This window comes from Coloeus monedula, assembly GCF_965178545.1.
Source record: "Coloeus monedula genome assembly, chromosome: 12".
NCBI classification, from domain to species: Eukaryota; Metazoa; Chordata; class Aves; order Passeriformes; family Corvidae; genus Coloeus; species Coloeus monedula.
Window position 1 is genome coordinate 6,917,861 of NC_138792.1, and position 19,941 is coordinate 6,937,801.

The 19,941-nt window shown below is 41.1% G+C and overlaps 1 protein-coding gene across 2 annotated transcripts in view; it reads left to right on the forward strand.

Moving 5' to 3' along the window:
- AFF2 (ALF transcription elongation factor 2) overlaps positions 1–19,941 on the forward strand; it is a gene marked incomplete at its 5' end in the record, with an annotated part of 331,468 nt that overhangs the window by 157,865 nt on the left and 153,662 nt on the right. The gene's annotated exons all lie outside the window — the stretch shown is intronic.

The following is a 19,941-nucleotide window of genomic DNA, read 5'->3' on the forward strand; positions in this document are numbered from 1 at the left end:
AGATCCTGAGTCTTATACAAACATGTCTTGAGCCTGCTTCTGGGATGGCCTGTGTAGCACAATGGTTCCCTGATCTGTTTCTGCAGTTGTTTGCTGAGGTTATGGTATGGTGGTGTCATTGCTGAAGGAGTTATGTTGTTAAACTTCACTTTCCAGTTTTATTGGCATCATCCTGTTCTCGTTGAGCTTAGTTTTATGATAGACTGCCTGAATAAGTAGAAACACTTGCTCTGTTTTCTTGTATAACCCACTCCTGACAGAGCCTTTACGTTTATAAACCTGCATTTGTAAAGGTTTCAGGTTATAATCTCGGCTGCCCCACATCCTTGGAGAGCATCTAGACCACCAAACGCATGCGAATGTGGTGAGAAGGAGCAGTCAGTAGGAGCTTAGATGCAGAGCACCACTAGGAAGGAAAAACAAGGGTATCAGCTGTTTTTTTCCCCTCTACCAGCATATGTGATATTATTGGAGCTAAATCACACATTATTGGGATTTTGCAGGTAACCCATAGCATACACTCAAATAAAGCTGTGGCTCAATTCAACTCCTTGCCTGTCCTATGTTCAAGTGGTTGCAGTTTTCCCCTGCAGCACCAATGGAAAAAAATAACTTGAAGGAGCAATACTCATAGCAAATTTCTCTTCCTGCTAAGTGCTAATACCTAGGGTATTTTGGTACAACTGGCAAAAAAGAGCCAGTTGTACCAAAATATCAACCTGAGTTTCCTAACACAGCCAACTGAGCATTAAGTAAAAAGCTAAATGCCTTTTAGGTCTGATCCAGAAGACTTTTTAATTCCTTGGAAAAGACTACCATCAGATGTTAGAGCAGTTGTAGAGGATTTAACCCCCAGAAGGCATAGGAAAAGCCCTTTTTGAGATTGTTATCTGGGCTAAGCTGTTACCTGTTTGATTTTGGGAAGGATGTGAGATCAACTTTGCCTAACAACCAGCTGTAAAACTGGCAGGAAAAAAGAGCAGCAGCAGCCCATTTGCGAACATCATACTGAGTATTATGTTTTGGGTAAATAAATATAGAAAAGAATAAGTGGAAATCTTCCTCTAATAGGAAAATACATCAATGATACTGTAATTAGAACCAACATTATTCAACTGCAAGAAAGTATTTATTTTACTGTGATTACAACAGTTGTTTATTCTAGGAGCTGTATCCAGAAGCAGAATATCCAAACTGGATATCCAGCAGAATATCCAGCAGCTGTCTAAAACAAGTTTGTTAAAATTCTGCATAGTGGCTCAATAGATACTTGTCAGGAGAGCCTCAAGACAGTGCAGCTGGGTCACAGCACAGTTACAGCCCTGTGCCTCTCAGTGGGTACCTGGGGAGCAACAAGGTGGCAGCCCGGGCCGTGCAGAAGGAGCAGGCACAAGGCTGGTACAGCTGCACATAAAATTAGTCTTTTCCAGCACTGCTATGTTCCTGCCATGCATTCAGCCATGACAGATTTTATCCCAGAGATGAGACTTAATAGCCTGGATGTGTTTTCAGAGCTTTAAGAGTGGATTTTTAAAAAGATGTGTGTTTATATATTGACTTTCAATCTAGAACGATGACCACTCTACACACACTGGGGCGGAGCATCCTCTTTCCAGTTATTTAAACATTCCCAAACTAAACACACAGTTCAGTTCCATTCCTGTGCTCTGTCATCAGGCGAAAATGATCAGCTCCAGCAGCAAAGCCAAGTTTACAGCCAGACTCATGAGGCTGATCCCAGGTACCTTGTTGCCACCACCTGCTCAGTAGACCTTCCTAGAAGGCAGCGGCTGAGGAGACCACGGTGGCTGGACAGACTGGCTAAGGATCTCTGCCAAGGAAGGGAGAGACTGGGTGTCTCTGCTTCATAGACTCCTGCCTGAAATCTGGAGGTCCTGATAACCCCCAGTCATTCAGAATATTCAGAAACATTACCAGGATGTTGGATGTGAATTAACTGTTTAATAAAATGTTGTGGGTTAGTTCTGAGGCTTCATGTCAATGCCAGGGAAATTAGTCTCCCTGTGTCCTCCCCCTCTGCCCTGCTGTGAGTCTGGTGACTGGGCTGGTCACTCTGGGCTTTGTCCTTTGTGTCCAAAACGAGCAGAGAAGCGGTGCCAGCCCTGCCCATTGCTCTGACAAGAGTGTGCTGGAGCTGGTGCCAGGGCTGCGCTGCCAGCCCTTAACTGCATAAACGGAGACACGGGGAGGTGAGGCAGGGTTGTGCTGGGACACTTCTGCTACAGCCATCTAGGCCACCGAGAGTGTCCTCAATCTCATGTTAGACTTACAGCTTTTGGGTTCTTGCTGTGAAGCCAAAGCTCTCACAAGGAAATGCTCCGTGACTGGCTATGTGCCTGCAACCAAGGTGCTGTTGTAGGGAATCCTGAAGCGGCTTTTCCCTGTCAGATGTGATGTGGTGTTCCCAGAGGTGCTGTGCCATTGTTCTGGCCTTTGGGGAGGAGCTGAGGGTCAGACAGGGGATGCAGTCTCCTGGATTGCATGGGAAGCATCTGGTAGAGCAGCAAGCTGGGGTCTCCCGAGAAGCCCGTGACACCTGGCACGGCCATCCAGGCACTGGGGCAGTCCTTGGGGAAAGCTGTAGATTGCCCTGAGTTGGTTCCTATTGCCAGCAAGCAGCAGGCACCAGCTTCTGGCACTTGCTCATTGTTTTGAGTGCTGTTAGGTGGGACACTGCAGGGGGGATGCAAGCCAATACTTTGTATGAAAATATTTAGAAAGAGATAAGAAGAACCTGCTTTTCATCTAGTCTCATTCTTCCCTGCCAGCCTGTGCTTTCTTTCAGCTCAGGAGACTGAAGTCTTCTGTTCTCTTGTAAAAAGAAGTCACTCTGTGAGCAGAGGAGCTAATGAAGCCTGGCTTGTAATGTCTCTCTCTCATGTGGATCCTCTGATATCTTACAAAGGGTGAGCTTTATTAGCTTTTCCTGAAATGGGACAGCAGTAGGGTCCTTCTCCTCTCCCCCACTGCCTTCTTTTCAAACTCTGAAGAGTTTCTATATCTTTTGACCTTGATGCTGGACAGCAGGGGTGAGTTGAACACCCTTTTTGCGTGAGAGCATAAACACATGCATTATTTCTTACTCCCATGACTGCAATCCGTGGGTGTCAGGAATCAGGCTAAAAATAAACCAAACATATCCTCTGAAATTAAAAAGAAGCATCAGTGTTCAGGTGACTTCATGGTATAAACTGAGGAATTGTCTAAAAAGGTGAAAAATAAGGCCTGTAGAGGGCTAAGCTGAAATCTGCTCACTCATAGCGAAAGGAGTTGATACTTTATTAGAAGAGTGGGGTGTTACTCCTTAAACTTATATATCTGTTAACACATACACAAGACAACCTTCTCTGTTTAGTCCATGTGTCAGCTTTCCCTTGTTTTATGGTTAGAATTAGTAAGGCAGGAAAAGAATGGTTCATCCCTGCCACTAACTGGCGGAGGGAGGCAAGGGAAACTGAATGGGTTAAAATCAGTGCTGGCTTGAAACATCAGATTTTCCTTGTCAGTTTGTCACAAACACAACCATATTTAAATTCAGCTGCTTGGGTAACACCCAAAAGCTATCATTGCACTAATGCAATTATGATAGTGCATCAATTGCTGTAAATCACAAAGCTATAGATAGGGTGTAGTTGTCATGTTCTTTGTGATTAAAAGATGTAGAATCTCTAATCACTGCAACAAGAGAGTCTGTCATCGATAAAGGGAATCTGGAGCTGGAGAGCAGTATTGATCGTGCCAAGGAATTTGCAGACTCTATTTCTCAGCTTTTTCACACTTTGAACAGCATTTCAAGATGCACCATCAGCTTCAACACGGCCCCCACACCCACACCCCCTGGGCTGGGGCACTAAATGAGCAGGTTAACATCTGCCTTGCTCTGGCTCTCTAGCAAAAGGGCATTCAGGAGATAATAATTTTTTTGGCAATTTCCTGTCCAAAGGGGCATGTTTTTGGTATGTCAAAATCAGAAATGGTGCACGGGAGTAATGACCATTCCCCAGCACAGCCTCACATCACGCTGGTGTTGGGGGTCTTGGTCTCCCCCCGTCGCGCTGGTGCCAAACCCGTGTGAGCTGTGTGTGGCTGGCAGAGGTGACCTGCAGAGCCCACAGCATGGCCTGTGTGCTGGGCCCAGCCCCAGCACAAGCCAGCCTTTTCTCTGTTGTGGCTTTAAATACCTCCTTGAACTTCTGTGCAAATGACATGACTCCTCTACCTGTAACTGAGAATCAAGGCTTTACCTTGTGGCATCATGTCAGTTCTTATCATCCATGTTCCTCTTCCTTAGGAAAACAAAACCAAAACCACATACACAATAACCCCCCCAAAATAATTTATGGACAATATTCATAAATTATTTACATTCACACTGTAGAATTGTAGGGAAAAAATGAATATTAAATGATCAAGTATGATGAAAATGGAAGGATAGTGCTGGATTGTCAGGCTGCTTGGTTGTTTTTCATGCATTTGGCTGTTTGTTTGCTTTTCTGTCAAGAATCTCCATGGATCAACATAGGAAGAATTTATGTGATTTTTTGATTAATATATAGCATGTGGTTAGAAAGCTTTTATATGTTTATAGCTTTCATCTACAATCACACAGTTCCTTGTATTGGTGTGTGTGCATATGGATGTGTGTATATGCACAGTATCTGTATGTAAATGTTTTTAAACTGATATTCTTTGTATAGAAATACTATACCCTCATGTTGCAATTTTTCTGGTTTTCACCACTCTCTTCTTTATGCTTGGGTGGTCATATTTTGAAATTTCCCCAGGACCAGTTTTTCATGCAGTCACGTTTCTCATCACATCTGAAGGATGTTGTGCTTCGCATGGTAATTAGGTCCTCTTTGTTTCATCTGCTGAACCGCTCTCTGTTACTTCCTGCAGCATGCTCACGACTGGAGGCTATTGCTGAAATGTTAGAGCAGTGGAGATTCTCTAGGAGTAAACAGCTTCATGTTAACTTGGGGTTTTTTGGTTTTTTTAACGCTGATTTACATCCTGTTTAAACCTTGTGCAATTATATTATCCTTCTTGCTTTCTTAGAATAATGTCATTTATTGAAATAATTTATTATTGCATTGTGTGGCTAGTGGGCGTATATGGAAATCATCTGAGTATTTACACAAATGTATGACTTTATATATAAAATCCCACAAGTATCTCTGTCCCTCCCTAAGGCTTGGAAAGGCTCATGGCTTAGCTGGGAGCACAAGCTGCTGTCAAATGTTGCAGAGTTTTTGCTTTCATGGCTGAAAAGAAAGCTGTGATTGTTAGTTATTCTGACCCCGCTGAGGGTGGCATTGGGCTGTGTTTGGGGGCCTGAGCAGGCTCTGGGCAGAGGTGGCAATTTTCAGGGGAGCCCCTCTTTGTGGATGCTGGGGACATGGCTCAGCAGGGACTGGCAGCCAGCGCTCCTGTGAGCTTGGCCAGGCCATCTCTGAGAAGGGAACTTCTGCCAGCACAATTTTATTACCTCCCTTCTAGCTGTCAAGTTACAATAGAGAATCAACTCCTAAGTTTTTAGCTTTTGTTGTTTAAAAGAAGACTTTCCAAACCTGCACGACCCCTTTTGCTGGTGTGTCCAGCTCACGCATTTTAGGGCTGGCAAGTTGCTCCAGTGGGAGCCAAAGGGCAACTCATGTGAGGCAGCTCAGGTTGTGCTGCTGCACCAGTAAACCCTGATGGAGCTGGGGAAGGCAACAGAAACCAGGTCAGGTTTGCCCTGAGGCTGCTGGGGAACCCCTGCCTGGGGTCCCTGCAGAGAGACATTCAGGGCAGGAGCACTGGAAATGCCTACGGTATCTCAAGAAATGTGAAGTGATCTAGTAACTGACCCTGAATTCCCTTTGAGTCGGTACAAAGCTCTGGAATGCCTTTTTGCAAAACATAACCCACTGCTACACCAGGAACCAACACATGTCTGACCTGCCTGGCTGCTGGAGGCCAGCAGGACAGTGGACAGGCACAAGCCCTCCGAGGAGCTCATGGTGGCAGGGCAGGGGTGGCAGCAAGAAGGTTTTTCACCCTGTTTTGTTGAATAACTGAGCTGGTATGTGTTGGGTATGCTGCTGGCCCAGGTGGTGCTCATGTATAAACATGGGGGTGCAGATAGGATTGGGAGAGATGTGAACAGTGATGATAGACAGTGAGTGCTTCTGCCAACACGTGGAATTCCTACTGGTTGATTGTCTTTTCCTTGTTTTCCCTGTCATAATTAATAATGCTGCAGTTACTCTGATTATAATGATTGCATATCCCTTTAAGTGGTATCTAGATGGAGGTTTACATGGCGTTTTTTCTTTGTTTGTGTGTTCTGCAAGCATATTAAGAAAGTATCTAAAATAATATTAGCAAACATCAAGTAAAATCCTCTCTGCTGAAGGGCTGATGAGATCATGTGCGTATGACTGTGTGTTATCCTGAGCTGACACATGGAATTAAGTCTTGGACTATCCTCACCTAGGAAGACATCATTCTGCCAGCTTTTTCTCTCTTCTGGCCATTTCAGACACAACAGCTTTTTCTCTTCATTCAGTTAGAGCAGGGCTGTTCTCTGGAAAAGCCAATGAGAAAAATCTGGCAATTCAATAATTTCTGAGAGTTTCTTCTATTTCATTTTGTTGAGCTTACTGGTTGCACACAAACAGAAGCATTTGTGTCAAAACACCACCCACACAGTTAGCCCTGCAACAATGCTGTGATTTTAATAAACTGAGTTGTATGTGGAAGGGAAACTGGATTTTCTGTTATCCCACTGGCAAAGTTGTTGGTGAGGAAAGCCTGAAATTGAGCCTTGCAGCTCTGCAACTTGGGGGACACAGTTTGTACAGTGGAAGATCAAATTTAGCAGTGCTGCCACTTCTTTTAATATTGTTTTATTTTATTGAGTTTTAAAAATTCTAGGAACTTGTGACAATCAGGATCAGACATTTAGGCATTTTCTTAATTGGCTTTTTTATTTATTAAATTCTGTGTTGTTTCTTTCTGGAGCTCCTGCTATTGTTTTGTTTTGTTTCCTTCATGAAAATGGTTTAACAGGTTGAAATCAGTAGGAAACCCCTCCATTTTGGTTTTTTTTAAAATCATCAAATAATTTCAAAATTTCATCTTTCTGTAAGGGTTTTAAAATATTGTTTTAAGTCCAAATCAAAGCAATTCCCCTTCCTCCCTCCAATTCAAAATTATCATTAGGCAACAAAATGCTCATTGTGTGGCTTAACGTGAGTGTCAATCTTGCATTCAGATCTCCAAGTCACTGTCTAATGGGGAAATTTTTCCCCATCTGTTTCCATTTCTACACTGCAAGTTCAGCCTGGCACATGAGCCTGCTGCAGTTGTGGGGCTTGTGATCCATATTTAATTCACCTAACTTTCAGTCTTTAGCTGAGACTCCCCAGTTAAGCACAGTGATGACCCTGGCCTCTCTCTGTAGTCAGTGCAGAAGTGGGTTCACCCAGAAGGTGACTCTGCTCATGGAATATCTCAATTAAGTGCCTAAAGAATAACTTCTCTAAGATCAAGCTGCTATGTGCTTTAAGCAGTTCCACTAAAAGAAACCTCGTTGGTTTACAGAGACATGCTGATAATGGGCTCATTGGCTTGTTAGGTCAGCCAGCAAACGGATGCTGGAGGTCCTTGGGGCTTAAGTACCAAGACAGCATTGTATTTCTGGGGAGATCATGCATTTCAAGGGTGTGATGTGAGACACGAGACTGAAAGTCATCCCCAAGCTGCATTTATTCCCCTGAAATGCTCAGTGTGTCAGACCTGATTTCAGTTATAAAATGGAAATAATAGATAAAAAAGGTCAAACCATTTATTGAGGATTGACATTTACAGCAGTCAGGAATCTCCAGTTGTATACAGCATTGTGTATATATGTCACTCCTATGTGACACCATCCTGCTGAAGATCTCCAAACCACTGTTTCCTGCTACACCTAGGTGATGGCAAGTTATCTGTTGCTTTTTTTGTTTCTACGGATTCCTAAACATAGAAATGCAGAGTTAATTAACTTGCCCAAAGCTGCAGTACACGTCTAGCAAAATGAAAACGCCTGAAATCTCTCTGTGGCTTCAAAATTCTTTTATCTCTTACTGTAATAAATTTTGTTAGAATAATTTTGTGAAATAAAACTGCTTGAAATTAACTGTTTTCATTGAAAGGTGAGTGTTAAAGCACTTGTGTCCTGATTCTGTTGCAGGCACAGGAGTTGTGCATTGGGTCATTGACAATTTGTGGATTGAGTGCAGTGCAGGAAAATAGGTAAGCCCAGACAGGGATCCAGAGAGCAGTTGCTACTTGTGTGGCATCCAGGACCTGGACACAGAGTGCTGCAGGAGCATCACACTGTGTGTGTGAAGTAACTCTAGCAGCAGTCCAGAGAGCCATAGGTGATCTTTGCCATTGGGATCGATGGGGGAGGAAAGGGAGAGAGAAATACACACTCAGTTACATGCACAAACACCCACGTGCAGAGTAGGAGACACCTCATATAGGCTGGCAACAGCAAAGTAATTAAAGGTGCTGAAGCAGGAAGTGCCAAGTCACCCTCACCAAGGGTACAGGAGGTTTGCTAATGTCACTGCTGATGTCCCAAAGGTATCTTGCAATTCTGGTATTTGTCTCTGATGCCCTCTGTGAGATTTGCATTGCCCTGGTCTGTTTTCTCATTGCCTTAATGGTGTGACTTTGAGAGCTGAGATCACTGTTCCTCAAGGAGACACAGCACACCCCAGTAAATGTGGTCTGCAGGGCTGTTTTCTTCCCACTGCTCATGTATTGCTGCAGAATTATTTCTCAGTGCTTTGAATTAACGGGTTCATATCCTGGCACTCAGGATTTAAGGGGCCTTGTGTAGATAAAGACAGTAGAATTTATAGAGCAAATACAACAGTAGTCTTGAAAGCATTGATAAAATGACCTATCATTGGATAACAAGTATTAGAACATGTCCCCTTTTCCCCCTTCCTGCTCCCCACTTGGAAGCTTTTTAGCCTCTGGATAAGTTGTCAAGAATTACTTGTCAATCCCAACTTCAAAAACAAAGAAAAAAAAATGTTTAGACTTAATGAAACATGTCTTCTAAGTTAACTTAAATGCTTGTTTAGATAGTTTTTGAGATTAGTCTAAGAATAATAAACTGCTCTTTATATGGAACTTCCTGGCCAGAGACCTCTGGGCAGCTCCAGAATACCAGAAGAAAGGATTTACAGCCCGCTGACTACTTAAAATGGTGATGTTATTTTCAGATGCAAAATCTCAGATTCCTTTTGCCTTTATGACAACTTTTGGTGAAGAGGAAAAGCTATCTACTGTTCCTTCAGGTTCTGGAGTTACTCTTTATAGCATGGTGCACATAGGTCAGGTTATTTAGCTGGAATTTGGACCTTTTACAGATCTATGTCATGTCTTCTATGCAGATTTGTTTTTCTGCTTACGGCATTGGTCAGAATAAATGGAGGGATGGGATCTGCCCTGGCTGCTGTAGGGGATTTTTTTGGCATGTCCCCAGTCTCCTAATAAATCAGTGTCTTTCCTAGTCCATTTCTGATGGGATTCGGCAGCAGGTCAGCATCCTTAGGTAAAGAAAGGCTTCCTGAAGTGAGCAGCAGTCACAGAAGGTAAATTAATGGAAGCTGGCATCTGCTGATCTCTTTGACAATAAGGAATTTCACTGCCAACATTTAAAAACCATTGGAAATGGTCTCCATTGGAAACCAGATTTCGACTTTCTGCCCTGGGCTGCCAGAAGTATTTCAGCATAAAATGCTAAAGTAAGTTGAACTTTCAATTATAATTTCAATGACTGTCTAGTGAAATGGATTAATGCTCTGGCACTGCACCTTTGAGGCTTTGGCTGGAATCTTGTAGGATAAAAATCTGTCTGCTTTGACAGTTGAAAAGGTCAGAAGTGAAATAATGTCAGGTGGTCTTAGCCCAATTCAATGTCTCGATTTAGAAGTAGATGTAAAAGTTGTTGATGTGGGGTATCATATGAGATCTTTTTCAAAAATACAAATATTTTTATTTACATTTTATCATCAAAATTAGATGCAGACAGCTGCATTTGGGAGAGCTGGAGCTTAGTTCACCCTTCAGGAACACTGGATTGCAAAGTGAGCAAAATGCAGGTTACAATATGCGGTACCTTCAGCTCAAAAGCTTGATTTCAATCAACTTGAAATTGATTTCCTGATATTTGACTGTGTCAAGGATAGTTCACTTAAATATTTTTAAAGTTTAATTTGGGAATTTTTATTAGCTGAGAGTGTATAGAAAGACCATGTTTTTCCCACTGTTGAAGCAGGGCAAGAGGTCTCTTCAATTTACTTTTTGAAGCTGCTGCAATTCAATTCCTAATCTTATTAAATAGGATTGTGGTTAAGGAACAAAATATGGATATTTGCAGAATGCATTTTTCTCTTATTTGAATACATACTTATATAATTTTATATGATGATAATGTATAAAAATAAATTGCTTCTCCAGACATCCCTGCAGAAAGGTCACTATGCAAAAATGTGTGGCAGCAGTAACAGGAATTTCTGTTGGGAAAAGGAGCAAATCGGGGCTTGGGGCTGTGTGTCTCAGTGATGGGGACAGTGGCTAACAGAGCATCTTTGCTGCTTTTGATCCATCCCAGCCCCGCTTCTCCCCAGCCCTCCTCACATGTCGGGCAGCCTTGGCCCTGCTCCACAAGTGAAGTTGCAGATTTGCTTTGCTTGTTTCAATAAGAAACACATACAGGACAGTGCAAATTGAAAATCAGCCATCATGCATGCTACATAAATTACCCGGTTCTGCTTGGTAATCCATTACAGATGATTAAATAAATGAGTGGCTGTGTCCTGTTCAGCACTGGTAAATCTTTGTTTTATTTAATTCCTTGTTCCTTGTATGTGTGTGTGTATGTGGGGTGTCGTGGGATTTTTTCTAGTTGGGTTTCCATCTTAAGGCAAAGAAACCACAGTCTCCATGTGATCATGATGCAGTGCAAGAGCTGGTGGGACTGTCCATATGTTGTAAAGATTAATTGGTATTCAGTTAGGGCCCATAAAGCAGGGCATTAGCCTCTGCTTTGCCTTCAGTTCATGTAGTGGGCACAGGCAGAAGTCTGTTTCTGATGTGTAACATGTACTTTTTAGCAGGCTGATCCTCCCAGTTGCAAAACCTTAGAAGAGCTTCAGAGATTCAGGTACTGCTTAATGTGGGGCAGTCATAACACTTTGCTTTGCTCTGCTGAGATCTGCTAAGTGGGACCCAGGGGACCATTGAAACCACAGAATTATCTTTTATTTGTTCTATAGATTTTTCTGACCAAAAAAAAATGTAATACATCACTATCTTCACCCTTCCAAGACGTGTGGTTTAATTGCGGTGTGGACCCAGAGGGTTGTCAGTGTTGCCCATGGTGGGTGCCAGGGCTGGCAGAGGCCAAGTGCCCCCACTGCAAACCATTATTTATAAAGGAACAAAGTGGTAATTTTGCAACTATCACTGCTCAAATATGGGGCCGTTTCCCTAGTAATAAAACTATTACTCTGTAACTGTTTACTTATCAGGCGACCATTATGTGATTGATGACCTGAAAATGGAGGTTATCTTTCAATTCATTTGAAATGCAAACTGACTAGAAAATCTATAGTTATTGCCTCGTATTTTTAAGCAAAATCAGGCACCTACATTGACTTCCTATTTACATTTCTTTGAGAAGAAAAATCACATAAAAGCTATCAAGAAACACATTTCACAGCAGGCAAATTAATTGGTTTTACTGTATTTGAATGGAGGGTTTGTCAAATAAAACATGCCATGACAGTTAATAGTGTCATTTAGAGGCAGAAAATTATTGGCTTATTTGTTATTGGATAAAAGGAAGGCAAACACTTTGTATTAGGAAGTTTTAATGTGTTTAAAATCCTCATTAGGGATTTATGGACATTCTTGCTTAGCATAGCGCCTCATTAATTTGAGGCTAAACAGTTACTTCTGTGTTTCAATTGCAATTTTTTTTCCCTTTTCTTTAATTAGATCTCGCATTAGAGTTTGGTCTCTACACCACTGGAGATGTAGAATTAATTAATGTGATTTATAAATCTAATGGAAGTGAGTTATTCTTAGATATCTTTTCATTTTAGTGAGCAGTTTAACTGCACACAGCATAAGTGCACACAGATCTAAGAGATTTGGGGAGCTCAGGAAAAGTATGCAACTTCTGCATTGAATACATTTAGCAGTGTCCCTTGGCATTAATAGATCAAAGCATTTTAATTAGAAATGTAACTAAAAGAGAGACCATAAAGATCCCATTCAAAATCAGATTTTCCTTGTTCTAAGTTCTGTACTGTCCAAAAAGTGTTATTTTCACTCCCCTTTTGTAGATGACCATGACATTCAGTGGCAGTTGGGATAATTGCATGTCTTACTATTTAATGAGCATAAGATCTGATTCTTAATGTATTTTAAGTTTGGATGCAATCACAATAAAACCATCTTCATTAATTGTACTACTTTGTTTATATTAATAAAAGGAAAATATATTTTATTTCCTATAAGAATTTAATTTGATTGAAGTTTGTGTTAGAAATGTATCTGTGTAGGCTAGTTACGCTAACAAGTAGAGTTGGTGTTTAAACCCTAAGATGTTTCAAAATACATTTGTTTCCCCCAGAGCAGGAACAGGTCCTTGCCCTTTGAATTCTGGCCTTCTATTTTGAAGAGTCTGAGGTTGCGGCTTGCACGTTGTGACTGTGGTGGAAGGATGTATGAGAACAACTAATTTGCAAACAAGCTCTGAGCAATTAGTTTGTGTCCCAGCACTGGCCTTGCAGCTGTGCAAACTGCCATACAAATTATACCCAGGAGTACATTCTTCTGTGAGGACATTCATATACCTGCTTTAAAAAGCAGAAGTGAAACAGGTAACCAACACAACCACCCACTGTATCCGTGTAGTCACAGGAGAGGTACTGCCAAACGTAAATACACATTTAAGAAGGTTCCTCTTTAAAACCTCCAAAGAAATGGTACAGTCTGAATTCACGGGGTCAAATAATGCTTCAGGTTACACTGGTGCAATTTCACTGACATCAGGGGAGTTTTGGTCCTGTCGCAAAGGCCACAGTCTGAGCTGGTGACTTTGCTACTATTTCAGCAGAATTTACACAACTCTTGTCTGATGCTGCTCTTGTGGTGGCACATACTGGGAACAGACACCACATTCCACAAATGTGAAATAGATTTAAAGGAGATCCAATTCAAACTTACATTAAATTTAGACAGCCGGGTCTGTATAGTAAAGGGATTTTGCATGATTTCCAAGAGGTTCTACTCAAACGATTACACTGAGAATAAATACAGTGTCTAATTTACATTCCCCTAACTGAGGGCAAATGGACTTGTAAGCGAAGCTCCCTTCATGCCTTTTATACTGCTTCTTTGTCTTAGGAGAAGTTAAATTTCATTGACACTGGCAAAAGGAGGAAAAGAAAGAGACACTTGATCATTATTTGTGCCACACCGCATATCTCACTGCAGCAGAGGGTTGCACAGTCTGTTAGTCAGGCTTGAATGTTTCAAGTGGACAAGTGCACGGTGGCATTTTAGGTCAGGGTGCCTTTTATCATCACTTTAGTGGAAATGTATAAGGTAATGTCTTCCAGAATAAGGTGAAAATGCCAAGGCACATAAGAAAATGTATGTATTTTATGTAGGTAAATAAGTACTTGAAGTTATTAGAGAAAGTGGAACAGAAAGAGAGGAAGGAAGAAAAATAAGTTTGACATTCCAAATTTCCGTACTCTTTGTCAGTATTAAATGATTGTAAGAGTCTTTATGCAATCCAGTGGTTTGGTCATAAATTAAGTACTGCAAAAGCCACTTTTGTTGGGGCCTGGCTTAATACTGACAATATCAGATACTCTGGTATTATCACTATGGTGTTTGTCTAAAATACTACATTCAAAATATTCCATAAGTAAAATGTGCAGCCTTACCTACATTAAGAAACTCTCAGGAGACCCTGAAGTGAGAGATCACTTTATCAGTCTTCCCTCCCTATTAGAGTTTGGCAATTTACTGCATGAAAATAATGGTGAACCATTGAGTTTAAATTGAACATCAGCATATTGTGCTTTCACGGAGACTGTTTTATGCTGATCAACACTGAAATGGTATTGTTAAAAGAAAACACCAAAGAAATGAAAAAGGAAAAAAATGGACTAACTACAACACATAGTGGGAAGAGCAAGAAAAGTGTAATTGTCACATCCATGTCAGTCTGGTTTAAAAGTTGCTGTAGCAGAACTAAATGCCAGTGAAAAAACATTGTCCTTGTAGTTGGATTTGCTCAGACTGGTAAAAAAGGTCGTTGTAAGCTGAGTTCTTTGTAGGGAGATGAAACTGAATCCCTTTCAGTGTGGGGTTAGTCACCACTCCTGGTGTGACTGCACAGGAGAGGAGCATACGAGAATCATTGGCTTTTGTATGAAACTAAAGGTACCCACTGTGGGCAGCTTTGGCTTCTGAACTAGAGACTTTTTGGGAAGGCCACTAAAATCAGTGTGAGTCTGATTCAGTCATGTTTTGGACCACACTAGTAAGTTGTTTTTCCTAGCTAAGGTGCTTTACCTGGGGGAAAAAGCATAAACTTCTGTAGCCACCACTGCAAGCGCAGCTCTGACTACAGGCCAGGCTGCCTTAGCTTAACAAATGAATTAATTTGCTCCTTAAAATTCTGTGTTTTCAGGTTCTCCAGTAAATGCGTATTTTACACAGCTTCTGCAGTATTTGTATTAAAGGAGAAGGGAGGAGCAGCTTTCTGTGTTTTGTTTTAGGCAATAGTTTTTCTTTCTCAATTTTTTATATATATAAAAAGCATATATTTCCACAGACATTTTAATCAGCCCCAGGAGATATTTCTGGGGTTAAAATAATGGGAAATGTAGTCTTCTCATGGTATTTTGGTTCCAGGATGGTGGAGGCACTAAAAGAAAACAGTGGATATACATTATTTAGGAGCCACAAATGGCTCCCTTGAAAATGAATAAGCCTGTGAAAAACACATGTATGTATTTGAATACCAAGGGAGCAATTTTGGGTTTGTTTTTTTTAATACCACCATGTTTGACTTCATTCAGTTTCCTCCAAAATGCAAACATACAGCCCTAAAGCATGTTGGTGTTATCTCCACAAATATCAAATACACCAGAAAAAAACTACCATCAGGTTGCAATATTCATTCCTTGCTCTTTTGCTGCTCCCATTCTGACACATTTGCACTAAAGTTAGTAAGGGAAGGGCCAAGAGCCTCCCAGCTAGTGAGATTAGTTGGCGTCTATTCCAGGTGTCTTTAACATGAGTGACACTTTTTGGACACAGTATTGAGACAGGAAACAGAATCATGAGCTGTGAAACAATCCAAGGAGGTTTGAACAGGCAGCTCTGAGCAGCGGTGTGAACTTTACTTGAAGTAAATGTGGAACAATCTTCTCAGGAGAAGAAATGTGTAGTCAGATGGCAGCTGAGGGGAACGTTGGGAGCAACTAAAGTGGGGAAATGAAGCCTGAGTGTGCAAGAAAATACTGATGGCAGTCAAAGGAGAGATGGTGATGGAAGGACATGGGTGCGTGCTCCACATGCAGGTGAAGTATTGCATGTTCTTAGATTTGTAATGAGCATATAGCGAGACTTGAACCATAGATTCATATAGGTTTGGAAGGATGTTCAAAGATCATCGAGTCCAATGTGTTGTATCTGGAAACTCTGCTATTTGTAGTACTGCCCCATCCATTTCCCTCTCATATTAATCACCAAAAATCAGAAAAACCAAGCATTCTCTCTTAATGGGAAGCCTGGCAGGAGCTGGAGGCACTCAGAGGACAAGGCTTGTGCTGACTGTCCTCGTTTTGCTCTTTCTGGTTTTCTAAGTGTTTTCCTCTTATCACTGTGTGGTGCACACTGGAAATGATCAATCAAGGCTCATGCACTGGATCTTTTTATGCTGGCAAGTGAAAAATCAATTTGTGTTCGAAGGAGTAAACAGTAGCATGAGTTTCATTTCCCCAGAGTCAAAATGGATTCCTTGATAAAGGAGATGACAAGGAAAGCTGAGCTCTTGATGTATAAGCACATAGGTGCTCATGTGCAAGAAATGAGTGGGCTCCTACATTCATTTTACATGCTACACTTATCTATTCAGTAAAACAAAGATAGGAAGAAGAGATTACTTGTTGAATGCCAATTGCGTGTCAATAAAACCGGGGGGATTGTTCATGAACAGTTTATCCAGATGAAAATGTAGTCGGTCAATTCCGGCAAAGACATTATTCATGCTGTATTTCTGCTTTATGGCACTACATTTGAATTTTCAGAACTATTCTCACAAGTCTGTTGGAAGATTGTGTTGCTAACATTTCTGAGAAATGTCTGCTATTGGATGTAAATTACAGGGAAAAGAGTCTTTATATGATATTTCTGTGCCACGAAAACAAAATCTGATCTCATGCAGGTTAAAAATTGTCCAGGAGGTAAGAGTAGTCAAGGAACTTTAGAATGAATAAATGGAAGGTTAGACCAACGTGACTCATCAGATACTGTAACCATTCACCCAATGTCATTTGATCTGTATAACATTAAAGGCTACTGTTCCCTCACTCTTAGATTTCTGCCCTCCTTCCCTCCCTTTAAAGTTCAGCACTGAGCCACCCAAGCCATACATTAAACCTTTGGTTCCACATCATTGAAGCTCTCTCCTCTCTCCTGTGAGACCAAAAAGTGAAGAAAACTGTAGAATACTGGCTTGTATTAGGTGGAATATTTTGACCATCTGACCTTTCCTTTTCTCTTTTCACTTTTGTTTTAGCAAGCAATATTTAAAAGTAAACATGAAGCTTTTTGATGCAAAAGAGTTTTGCCAGATTAAAAGGAAATTGGAAGATGAGTTCAGTGTAGCATGTTGCTGTTGTGAAATCTTCTTGCTTTGATTGAAGTTTTATTACCTCAGGACGTCAGTCTGCAGCTTGTGTAGCATTCACTGTTCTTCAGTGTGGGGTTTGTGAATGCACTGCCAGCCGAGAGAAGAGCTCATGATGTGAATTGCAACCACTTGGTCTTGCAGAAGCCGAATTCCTGGAATCTGCCCTTTCAGCTGAGTTAGACCATGCTGCTCACAAAGGAAGAAAAGCACCAAAAGCATGCACAAGTGCAAGCTGTGCCCTCCTTTTTAGACTCTGATTAGTGACGAAAGCTGAAGAGGAGAGAGAGGGGATGGAGAATCACATAATGGACCCTAAAATGCTTGATTTTTATTAGATTAGGAGAGTAGTAGTATGGGATGAATGTCCAATCTTGGCTAAACTACAGGAGGAACGTGGCAATTTATTAATGGCAATTCTAATAACAATTTGCTGTAGCGCTAGCACTTGAGAAAGTGATGAATATTGTATCTGCTCAGTTTCATTCTGTCCCAGTGAATCTCTGCTTGGATGCCATGGTGTGCCATGTGGGCCCGCTCGCACTTGTTAGCTGAATGCAAGTGTTCATGGACAATTAAACTCGCAATTTTTAATTCACACTTTGAAAGGTTGAGAGGTTGTTCTTTCTTTTTTTTTTTTTTTCCAAGACAGACTAAATTTCTAATAGATCTGTGCCTTTCAAGTCTCTTAGAATGTGCAACTGCAGCATGAATTTAGAAAAATGGTCTCATTTCTTTAGAAATCCATTAATAGTAATGTACTGAAAGACTCTTACATTGATCTTCTCTCTGATAGCCATGTTGTAATAATTATTCTTTTAATGTTTGCATCAATCTAAATGTTTTCCTCTTTGTGCTTGCTCCTACTTGGATCTCCCTATATGACAATCACAGCACTCTGACATCTTGCAGTGCTTTAATACCAGTGATTCAAAACAAAGCAGTGCCAAAGGGAACAAAAGTTCTGTCAAGCCATTAAAATCTTCTTTGCCATTAACACAATTAAATTGATGCATGAGCATTTAAAGTTATTAGCAAGTGCTGCCAGCAGAAGCTGGTTGCGGTTGCATAATATATAGTGGGCTTCATTAAAAGTAAAATGGTATGTTTATTGTTATTATCATCATTAGTTCTGAAGTAACATAAACAGGACTGTGAACTGGGAGAGGACTGTGAGACAGCTAAGAACATACATGTCCTGTATTGGGACACAGTCATCCCTTCTCTAAACAAAGAAATACATGTGGTACTTTGGCTAACCATTACAGCTGGCATGTGTAATGGTAGGGAAGGGTGTTAAATAAAGAGAGCTTCTGTACCTCTGCTGCTCTCACTCTTCCTAGTCTGACTCACTGAGCCAGATTTTGGGCTGCTCCTGTTTCTGTGGTGAGAAATTTTGTGGTTGATGTGTACACTGTAAGCTTTTGGGGGACTATTTGTTTTGTTTTCTCATATTCTAACGTATTAGTTTTTCAACAAGAAAAATGAGGCGTGTATTAGAGACACATGTTCTGTCCCACTGCACGGTGCAGTAATACCCCTGCTTGCTAACCTTTTGATTAACCATATTTCTCACTGAATGGGGAGCTGGTCTGAGGAATGGAAAACAGATTAGCAGAGAACTTAAAAGGTATTGAGAGGGAAAATAGTGATTTAAGTGAAAAGGAGGGAGATGAAGGAAGTCTCATGAAGTCCAAGTCCTGTGGTGTAAAGATGGACGGCATGCCTGTTGCAGTTCATGCTGACCACCCACTGGCAGTTCTGAGCCAGGCTTGTTAGGTAATTTGAGCTGAGTAGAAACTGGGGACAAGAGGTAAGGCTCTTTTTTTGGTTGTTTGGCAGTTTTAAAGTGATATTGTGGAAAATTATAATCTTTAATAGATAAAAATCACTAATATCCCTGTGGTGTCATCATATTCACTTGTGTAATCCTTTACCAAGATACTGGTGAACTGTTGGGAATTCAGAGAACAGTGATGAAATAAGCCAAAGGGGAGGAAAATCTTGTTTATCAGGAAAGAACGTAAAAGTTGAAAATACAGCATTTGAGAAAAATGGAGTATAATTCTGCATGTCTCTGTATAGTGTAAATGTGAAGGGAAGTAATGAATTACTTCCAGTAGTAGGAAGAGCTCTACAAAAAACCTGAGGTGACACTGAAAACAAAATTTTAACCATTTTAAAGAAAGTACCAAGTAGTTTACAACACTCCAAATTTTATTAACGGAAGGGATGGGAGACCCATTTCCCTACATTTTTTGGGTCAGACTAGCCATAGTACTAGAAGATACGGGGAAAATGTGCTACATTAGCAGAGCATGAGCTTGGTGATCTAAGAGGTCTCTGTGGTCTTTGACTTTTGTAGCTGTGTGGATTTATTCTTGAAGCTTAGTGCTGGCTGAAATGCAGGCAGAAGGCCATGGTTGCTGCTTTTGGTCAAGCTCTATAGCAGATTAGGATGACAGGGATTAAGTTTAGTCATGAGTATCTTTCACCAAACTAGTTACTAAGGGCAATAAGGTAGAAGAATCAGGCAGAAAAGTCTCACTGAATATTTATGGCACAGAGGACTTACCTGTGCTTTGGTACCTTCCTGAATATTGTCTCTTCCTCTCCTGCTTTACCCTGTGATAAAAGCCACCATAGCTACCTACAAGTGCCACAGAATGGTTGTATATACAGGTCACATCTGCCTGTTGTTTCTGTAATTGTTCACAGTTTAAAGATTTTGTGCTCTTTCGTATCCTTGGAATGAGGGATTGTGGCAGATGCTGTAAGTACCATTTAACAAGTATTTTCAATTGGAATATTTTAGCAGCATCATCATGTGCGTGGTTGTGCTTGGGTGCAGAGGTAAATATCGTTTTTCTGAGGGGAGAAGGAGCAGCTGTCAGGCCTCTTGAGGTGGATACCTGTGTGCTGTGCAGGCT